Below are 10,362 nucleotides of genomic sequence, written 5' to 3' on the forward strand. Positions count from 1 at the left end.
GGTAATCCCAGCACTTTGGAGGCTGAGGTGGAGGGATCACTTCAGGTGAGGAGTTTGAGACCTGTCTGGCCAATATGGAGAAACCCCATCTCTACCAAAAACACAAAAATTAGGTTGGACGCGGTGGCTGACACCTGTAATCTCAGCACTTTGGGAGGCTGAGGTGGGCGGATCACGAGGTCTGGAGATGGAGACCATCCTGGCTAACATGGTCAAACCCCGTCTCTACTAAAAATACAAAAAATTAGCCGGGCGTGGTGGCACGGGCCTATAGTCCCAGCTACTAGGGAGGATGAGGCAGGAGAATCGCTTGAACTCAGGAGGCGGAGCTTGCAGTGAGCCGAGATCCGCCACTGCACTCCAGCCTGGGTGACAGAGTGAGACTCTGTATCAAAACAAACAAACATAAAAACAAACAAACAAAACACACACACACACACACACACACACACACACACACACACGCAAAATTAGCCAGGCATTGTGGTGTGCACCTGTAATCCCAGCTACTCAGGAGGCTGAGGTAGGAGGATCACTTGAACCCGGGAGTCAGAGGCTACAGTGAGTTGACACTGCGCCACTGTCCTCCAGCCTGGAAGACAGAGCGAGACCCTGTCTCTTTAAAAAAAAAAAAAAAAAAAAAAAAAAGGAATTGCCTCTGTTTTATAATCTGTAAAATACAACAACACATACATTGGTTTGTAGGGGAAGTTTAATGTGGTAATTTGTGTGTGTGTATGAAATAACGAAATATGTAGCATAAAACATTGCAAAAGGAAAAAAAGTCTTGATAAGGACGATCAGTCTTAAGCCTCAAGGTGTTAGTGTAGTATCTGTTACTGCACTAGCCCCTCTGTGGTGTTTACAATGAGACAGTATGCTTGTTTCTTTTCCTTATTTCCCATAGTGAAGGCATTAGAATTAGAGCTCCGTTGCAGTGAGCCGAGTTGGCGCCACTGCACTCCAGTCTGGGTGACAGAACGAGACTCCGTCTCAAAAAGAAAAAAAAAGAATTAAAGCTCAGGTTTTTGTCTTTAGGTGGACAGTAAGTCATTTTGATAGGGCCTCTGTTTCTGAGGGACCCTTACCAAACTGAGATAGAAGAAATTGCCTTTTAACATCCTGCATTAACTTGTGAGGTCAGAACAAAGGGACATAGATCATCATAAAAATTACATCTTCCGTCAATTAGGTGGTAAATTTGAGGAATTGTCTTAACAAATAATTGGAGCACCTTTTCATGATAAAAATACAGTACCTGCATGATTTAGTCTCTTTTTTGTACAGAATTTGATGAATTTGGCCAAATCATTGACCTTGAGCTTCATTTTTTTTCTATTGTCCTTGGATCCTTTATTCTTCTTTGAAAATGCTTTCCAAGGTAGAATTGTTTAATTTACAGCTCTAGATGAAACTGCACACAAAATTACGAAACATGTACAACAGGTTGAAAGTGAGGTGACTGATGTTAGAAAGTACACATAGATAGTAAAAATTGTTATTGTTATGCATTTCTTTTAACGGCAGTGAATAATTAACACTTTACTCCATAATATTGTGTATATTATTGCTTAGGACCATGTTGTATAAATGCAAGAGTGAATAAAATCGATAATATTAGTCAATAGTACAGGTGGAATGGGGGCATGGTCCAGGGATGCCTGATGTCTGGGAAACCCTGAGACAAAGAGTTGGGCTTGCCTAATTCAACAGCCTACTTGCCTAAATTTCTCAATTTGTGATAATTCATTTATTTCTCAACAATAGTCATGACCACTGATATTTTTTAGTAAACGGTACCTTTTCTTCAAAGGGATTCTTGGCCTCTTACCCTGTCAAGACATGCTCTTCCTTTGAAACCAGGATATTTTCCTTCATGGAGCATCATTTCTTACTCCGTCTCTTTGTATCTCCTATTTGGCTCACATCCTTCCCTTAAGAGGAACAAGCTTGGTGGTCCATCTAAAGTAATGGACTTAAAAAAAATAGATTAGAATTTGACTCCAAACTCTGCTATTCACCAACACGGGACCTCAAACAAGGCACTTATCTTCTCTTTTCCACCAGGGAAATAATATTACAATTATTTGTTTCTTATGTCACAAATACACAAACCTGGTAAGTCTGATGGTGGGACACCCTGCATCCTGAGCACAGGTGAAAGTCTATAGTGTCTCTAAAAAAGTAGAGGCAAGGGTTACCTACAAGATAGTCCTGTTATGAGTCTTAATAAAAATGACTTGAATGAAATAGCTTCACCCATGTGCTGTTGGGTTCTTTTTTTTTTTTTTCTAGTGTTCAATGAAAAATTACAGTGTATGTAAATGGTGAGTAGGTGATGCTGAGATTTTCTTGGCTAGATAGCACCTGTCAAACAAAGCTTCCTCTTGGATGTAATGAATTTTGGGCCCCTTGATCACCTATTAGACTAGAAGTAGGCGAAGGGAAGGGAGATAGTCAAGAAGAGGAACTACTACATTGTTGTTTGTTAACTGAGAGATATCTTCCAGGCTGTTAATCAGTCCTCTAATCTAGATCTAAGGGGCTTGAAATCATCCCATAGTCTTTATCTTAATGTTTTCTCTTGCTGCATTAAATAACAGTTGTAAATGACAGGACCTCACATCTTCTCAACAATGAAATTGGTTACTAGCGTGGTTTTTTTTTCTTTGCCTAGTTTAAAAATAATGATATAATCGTAGTATAATAATTTTATTTCAGATAATGATGCTTTTTTCTGCCTAAATTCATAAGGATTTACACAAACAGTGCACAACTGTCAACCAAATTTTCTTTACATCTTTTCCTACAGACACTCATATACACACATACATATGCTCCAGAGTATCGGATTTCTAAATAGTCTGAGCTGGAAGGAACCCGTGAAGACATTTATACCAAACCCTTCAGTTTCCAACTGAGGAAGAGTAATGGTAGAGTGATCTGTTAAGCACACTAAAAAAATTAATGATAGAACTGAATATTAGAAAATATCTTTTTGTGGCCAGGCATGGTGGCTCACGCCTGTAATCTCAGCACTTTGAGAGACCAAGGTAGGTGGATCACTTGAGGTCAGGAGTTCGAGACAAGCCTGGCCAACATGGTAAAACCCTGTCTCTCCTAAAAATACAAAAATTAGCTGGGCATGGTGGTGGGCGCCTGTAATCCCAGCTACTTGGGAGGCTGAGGCATGAGAATCACTTAAACCCAGAGGTGGAGGTTGCAGTGAGCCAAGTTCGCAGCACTGCACTCCAGCCTGGGTGATAGAGACTCAGTCTCAAAAAAAAAAAAAAAAAAAAAAAAAAAAAAAAAAAATTAAAGGAAAGAAAATATCTTTTTGCTTTGAGAATTATATTAGTACTATATATATTCTATTAGTACAATTCAAAACTGAGATGGGTCTGGAGATGTAGTGTTTAGCAAGATGACTATAGTTAGCAATATTGTATTACATACTTAAAATTTACTAAAAGGATAGACCACATGTGTTCTCAACACACACACACACACAAAAAAAAAGAAAAAAAAGAAAATGGTAGCTATGTGAGATGATAGATATGTCAATTAGCTTCATTGTTATGATTATCTCACCATGCTTTCCTGTAGCAAAACATCAACTTGTACACCTTAAATATATACAAGTTTTATTTGTCAATTATACCTCAATTAAAGCTGTAAAAAACGAGATGAGTGTATCTGTAATCAGTATAAACTTCCAAGAAAACCTCTGGGTCAGAGTAGTGAAATGGGAAGAAAGAAAAGAGAGACAGTCCAGGCATAGTGGCTCACCCCTGTAATCCCAGCACTTCGGGAGGCCAAGGTGGGCAGATCACTTCAGGTCAGGAGTTTGAGACTTGCCTGGCCAGCATGGTAAAACTCCATCTCTACTAAAAATACAAAAATTATCTGGGCATGGTGACAGGTGCCTGTAATCCCAGCTACTCGGGAGACTGAGGCAGGAGAATCGCTTGAACCCGGGAGGTGGAGGTTGCAGTGAGCCAAGATTGCTCCAGTGCACTCCAGCCTAGGCGAGAGGGTGAGATTCTGTTTCAAAAAAAAAAAAAAAAAAAAAGAAAGAGAGAGAGTGATATGGAGATGAATGTATAAGAGGGAAGGAGGATGTGGTGAAGTGAGTTGCTCAGATGGGTCCTTAGAGGAGCGAAGAGAGATGGAGACAAATGTGAGAAGTACTGAGGTCTGGGGTATGGTTAAGAGGAGAACATCATCATCACTGGCCATCAGAGAAATGCAAATAAAAACCACAGTAAGATACCATCTCACACCAGTTAGAATGGCGATTATTAAAAAGTCAGGAAACAACAGATGCTGGAGAGGATGTGGAGAAATAGGAATGCTTTTACAGTGTTGGTGGGAGTATAAAGTAGTTCAATCATTGTGGAAGACAGTGTGGCAATTCCTCAAGGATCTAGAACTAGAAATACCATTTGACCCAGCCATCCTATTACTGGGTATATACCCAAAGGATTGTAAATCATGCTGCTATAAAGACACACACACACGTATGTTTATTGTGGCACTATTCACAATAGCAATGACTTGGAACCAACCCAAATGCCCATCAATGATAGACTGGATTAAGAAAATGTGGCACATATACACCATGGAATACTATGCAGTCATAAAAAAGGATGAGTTCATGTTCTTTGTAGGGACATGGATGAAACTGTAAACCATCATTCTCAGCAAACTATCGCAAGGACAGCAAACCAAACACTGCATGTTCTCGCTTATAGGTGGGAATTGAACAGTGAGAACAATTGGACACAGGAAGGGGAACATCACACACCAGGGTCTGTCATGGGGTGGGGGGAGGAGGGAGGGATAGCATTAGGAGAAATATCTGATGTAAATGACAAGTGAATGGGTGCAGCAAACCAACACAGCATATGTATACATATGTAACAAACCTGCACGTTGTGCACATGTACCCTAAAATTTAAAGTATAATAATAAAAAATAAATAAATGAGAGAACAGTATCTCCAGGCATTGAGACGCAGATGCCCTACTCTCTTTCTCTTTATTCCCTCCACTGAGATGAAAATGTGACTCAGATGTGGACCCTTTTCCTGTTCACCTCCTGGACAAGATTGTCTTTCTGTAGACCCAGAAAATTGGATATCTCTTCAATGAATTCCCCAGACTCTTCCACCCCATCAACAGTGGTCATGAGCGAAGCTTTGCACTTGGAGTAAGACATTTCTCCCCTGACAGCGTTAACTTTCCATGCTCAGCAGCATTTGACGGAGTTGATTGTTCCCTGCTCCTTGATGAAGCTGACCTGAGAATGAGCTACTTGGGACAGAAACAGGGTGAAAAGTCTGGTGAGCTCAGGCCTGGTGCCCTCAAGGCAGACAGTCTCGTCAAGGATGTGTGCTGAGTTACAGCACCCCACCCTTTCCTGATTATTTCTCCTATGTCCCTGGACTCATGTTCTTAGTCTTCTTCATTACTTTTTCCCCTTTCTCTCCAGGCTCTTGATGGTGGAGATTCCTAGGGGTTAGCTATTCTTTTCTATGGACACAGACACTCTCTTCATGATCATATCTAATCTCATGGCTTTTGTTGGGGCTCAGCACACTATACTCCAAAGTATGGTACTTTGGCATGCTGAACTCCTTTTTTTTTTGAGACAGAGTCTTACTCTGTCACCCATGTAGAGGATAATTGGTGACTAGACAGAAAACCCATCCGTCGTAAATACAGTCTAACTGTTGAATAACAGATTTCTGAGTCTACCATAACTTTCATGCACTCCAGCACTTTAGTGTTGAACTTCCCACCTTCAGACTCACACTGCAGCACCTCGGGTAAGAAGGAAAGGAAGTGAATATGCACAGAGGATCCACTTGTGTTATGAGCTTTACAGTTTAGCTGCAGTGGAGAAGAGTTTATTTCTTTCTTGAAAGTGAGGGCCTCACTCAAAGCCCTAGAGCTCTACAAGACCCTAGAGCAGGTGGCAATACCAGCTAGGCTTGTGTCCTTCCCTTCAGGGTGATGAGTTCCTCCAGGCCCAGGGATATCCACAGGTTCTGTCTGAGGGACCAAAGTAAACAACCTGGGAAGTTTACGTAGTGTTCTGTTGTACTGCGGCTGAGCTTGCACTCAAGCCATGAAATGGAGTCCTTCCACTCTTCCCTTGCTCTTCCACAGGCAGAGGAGCCTCTCCCTGCAGTTACCTTCACCACAGGCTCAAGCAGAATATTAACAGGCTACTCTCAATGTTCCCTTAAGGCCGCAGAGCTTTTCAGTCAGCCTGTGATGAATGCTACCTAGCCTGGGGCTCACCCTTCAGGGCAGCGGGCTCTTGCTTTTTTATTTGGCAAGAGGCAGTTGGGGCATGAGGAGAAATCTTTCCTGTTCCGGAAATACTGAGGAGTGAACTATTAGTTTTTTCACAAGTCAGCTAATCCAGACGGTTTGAAGAACACTAAATCCTAAGAATACTTAAAATCACCCCTCAGGGTTTTTTTTTGCTAGTCTTTTGTCCTCCCCAAATGCAAAGACAGTTTTGAAGGTCAGACCAAAATAGCTTCTTCACTAAAATACAATTAGATATTACTATAGAGACTTACAGGAATAATGATCAAACAGACAAAACTATGTAAAGTTTTGTACATGATGTAATTATATTTCATTTATTCAATTAATCCATTATTCAGAATACTCCCATCTAAGTAATCAAGTAACTCATATACATAAACCAAGTAAAGCACATATATGCCCCTTTAAAACACACACACACACACACACACACACATTCATTCTTCATTGCAGACTCATAGATTGCAAAGTGTCTGAGATAGAAAGCCATTTTATGTAAGCCTGTGATTTGGAGATGAGTAGCAGAATGTTAGGATGATTTGCTCAGATTCCACATCCTACTGGTAGGCCATCTGCACTGAATGCTCCAGAGTTTTACTCTGAGACTTTTATTGACACAGTCAAGATCATGTAATGGCCCCTACCACAATCCTAAATATGGGTATGCACTATATTTTGAGGTGTGTGTGTGGTAGAAAATTGTTCAAGGAAATTGCTGGATCTCAAGAGCTTTGATTGTGGCTGAACATCCAGAGCTTTTGTCCTGTAGTGACGTGACCTGGATCTTTCACACACCTTTCATGTAATAATGAGGGAATGGACTCAGAGGATTTCAATATCATAAAGCAGATTGGCTTTCAAAGCACAAGGTTCTTACAGTTCCACAGCTAACAGGTCTCACACTCCGTCTCACTCTTTGTGCTGACTTTTGATAGTCACACTCTTCTGTCACACTCTTCTGAGAAGGGGAGGGACAGACACATGTAATAAGGGCCAGTTTAGAGCCTCACTCTGTGACCAGGTAGCTGGACTGGAGAAGGAAGAGAGCAGGAGGTGGAGTGAGGGATATCTCCATCACTCTCTGATTCCGAGCTTGGGGTGAGGGGTGGCGGGCTCACCGACCCTTAGCCTTCCAGGTCATCCAATGCTGCCTTGTTATGGTTCTTTGAGTTTTACTTAATTCTCCTTTGTTTGAATGTCGTAGTAGTAGGGAGTCTGTGGTTAACAAATATATACATCTCTACATATATAGATATATGCATGTAAGTACATATGCATATATAGAATGCACATACATTCATATGATGAAAATATAAATTCAATCATTAAAAAAGAGGATCTAGTGAAAAGGATGTCTTCATTTACCTTTCTTTATTGAACCTAGATTTGTATTCCAGGAGGAATAGTTATTCAGTTTTTTAGTACCTTTTCTATAATATATATGCTGAATCTAAGCATATATACAGTAGTACCTATAAGGCTTTTCTCATTTTCATAGATTTCTGTGCGTAATTCCTTTTTTCCCCCCTCAGACAGTAATATGCTATATACAGTGTTTACTGTGGACTGAATTACGTCCCTTAAAATTCATATATTGAAGTCCTCATATTCATATATTGAAATTCATATATTGAACCCCAGTGTCACTGTATTTGGAGGGAGGGCCTATAAGGATAAAGTTAATGTTAAATGACATCATAAGAGTGGAGCCTTGATTCAAGAGGATTAGTATCCTTATAAAAGAGACAACACCAGCTGGGTACGGTGACTCTCACTTGGTATCCCAGCACTTTGGGCAGCTGAGGCAGGAAGATCGCTTGAGGCCAGGAGTTCAAGATCATTGTGGGCAACTGAGACAGTTTGGATATTTGCCCCATCTATGTGTGATATTGGAATCTAACCCCAGTGCTGGAGGCAGGCTTGGTGAGAAGTGAGTTGATAATGGGGCTGGATTTCTCATGAATGTTGCAGCGCCATTCGCTTGGTGCTATTCTCCTCATAGTGCATGAGTTCTCATGAAATCTGGTTGTTAAAATTGTGGTACATCCCCCCTTGCTCTCTTACTCCTGCTCCTGCTCCTGGCATGTCAGACCCCTGTTTCCCCTGTGCCTTCCACCGTGATTGGAAGCTTCCTGAAGCCTCCCCAGACAGAGAAATTGCTATGCTTTCTGTAAAGCCTGCAGAACTGAGAGCTAATTTAACCTCTTTTCTTTATAAATTACCCAGTTTTAGGTGTTTCTTTGTAGTAATGTGAGAATGAACGAATACAGGGGCAAACTTCTCATGAATGGTTTAGCACCAATCCTTGGCGCTGTACTGGAGATAAATGTACTATTTTAAACAATTCTGAACTGTATATTCCGAATAAAAGACCGACACCGAACCCCATATATTTGGTATTGCATTGCGGTTAACAAGTCACACATGTACTATCCATGTTCCTAGGAACTTCTGTACTGAGGCTCCTGCACATCTGTGAAGTGTGGGAGCTGTGGGTGAAAACAGTAAATCCTTCCAGTTGCATGTGTGTGTCACTTAACTAAGGAATTCTGGGAAAGTAAAAGTTGTCACCGTAAAATATCCACTGTCATTTTCTGTAATGAAAATCTGGTAACATCTGCGCACTCAGATTCAGAGTTATTGGGTTAGACTCTAGTCCTCAATACCAGAAAGGGTGAACTTAATACCTATTTTATATGTGGAGGAAAACATGGACAGTGGGACGGGTAACTGACTTTTTTTCATTTTCATTTTGAGTCTCTTTGCCTTTGAGATAACTACTTATTACCAAAGGATTTTGGCAAATTTTCTCTCATTTGTAAAAAAGCAAATAAAGAATCCTTTCTTTCTGATGATTAGCTGTGGCCTGTTTCTTGGCCCCACTCCAGGTGAACGTGATGTCACAGAAGAAAATCGATCTCTGGTGAATTGAGAAGTGCGCTGACCTGGTGAATGTATGTGGGTTCTGGTTGATGGTGTCATTTTGCTGACATCTCCTGGTGCACCTGGGAAACCATAGGTCATCATGATGGTGAATTTTATATTTCAAGTTGCCTGGACCTGTGGGTGCCCAGATTAACATTATTTCTGGGTGTGTCTGTGAGGGTGTTTCCATAAGACTAGCACTTGAATTGGTTGATTAAGTAAAGCAGGTTGCATTGCCAGTGTGGATGGCGCTCATCCAATCTGTTGAGGGCCAGATTAGAATGAAAAGTGGAGAAAGGAGGAATTCACCATTTTCTTGCCTCACTTCCAAAGTTAGGACATCTTGTGTCATCGTTCCCACACTTGAGTTGACATCTATGTCCTCAACTCCCATGTTTTCAGCCATTAGGACTTGAACCGAATTATACCACGGGCTTTTCTGGGTCTGCCAGCTTGCAGAAAGCAGACTGTGGGACTTCACCGACGGCGTAATTGGCTGAGCCAATTTCTCATGATAAATTCTTCTGTATCTATATTTCTATCTGTCTCTTTCTACATACATCTGCTATGTTTCTCTTGATGACCCTGACTAATAGAGTCATATTTTCTAAATCAGTGGGGATGTGTGATAAGCATGTAACGTATTCAGTTTCCCAGATACTCATTTAGGTAACCTGGCTGGCCCTATATGCTAAATTCTCTCACATCACCCAGTTTTACACCCATGTTATCTTTCAAACAATGAAAATTTTGAAGAAGTCAATTGATCTTCTTTTGAAATCATTGTAGATCAGACGTGAGACAAAAGTGACAACTCTGTCATAATTCTACATGCATGTTAATAAAGAAAAACATTTATTAACCAAAATCAAGTTTTAGTTCAGAAACAAGGCTGTTTTTCATAGGTAATAGGAAATAGGAATGTGGACAGAATTTCTATGCTCCTATCCCTACTAATTGCCTCACTTCCTTAAGTAATCAGAGTGGAAACACAGCTCATAAAATGTGAGTATCAGCTGGACTCAGTGGTGTGTATTTATAGACCCAACTACTGGGATGGTTAAGGCAAAAACATTGCTTGAGCCCACAACTT

This window comes from Rhinopithecus bieti, unplaced genomic scaffold, assembly GCF_001698545.2.
Source record: "Rhinopithecus bieti isolate Rb0 unplaced genomic scaffold, ASM169854v2 scaffold_34943, whole genome shotgun sequence".
Lineage (NCBI taxonomy): Eukaryota > Metazoa > Chordata > Mammalia > Primates > Cercopithecidae > Rhinopithecus > Rhinopithecus bieti.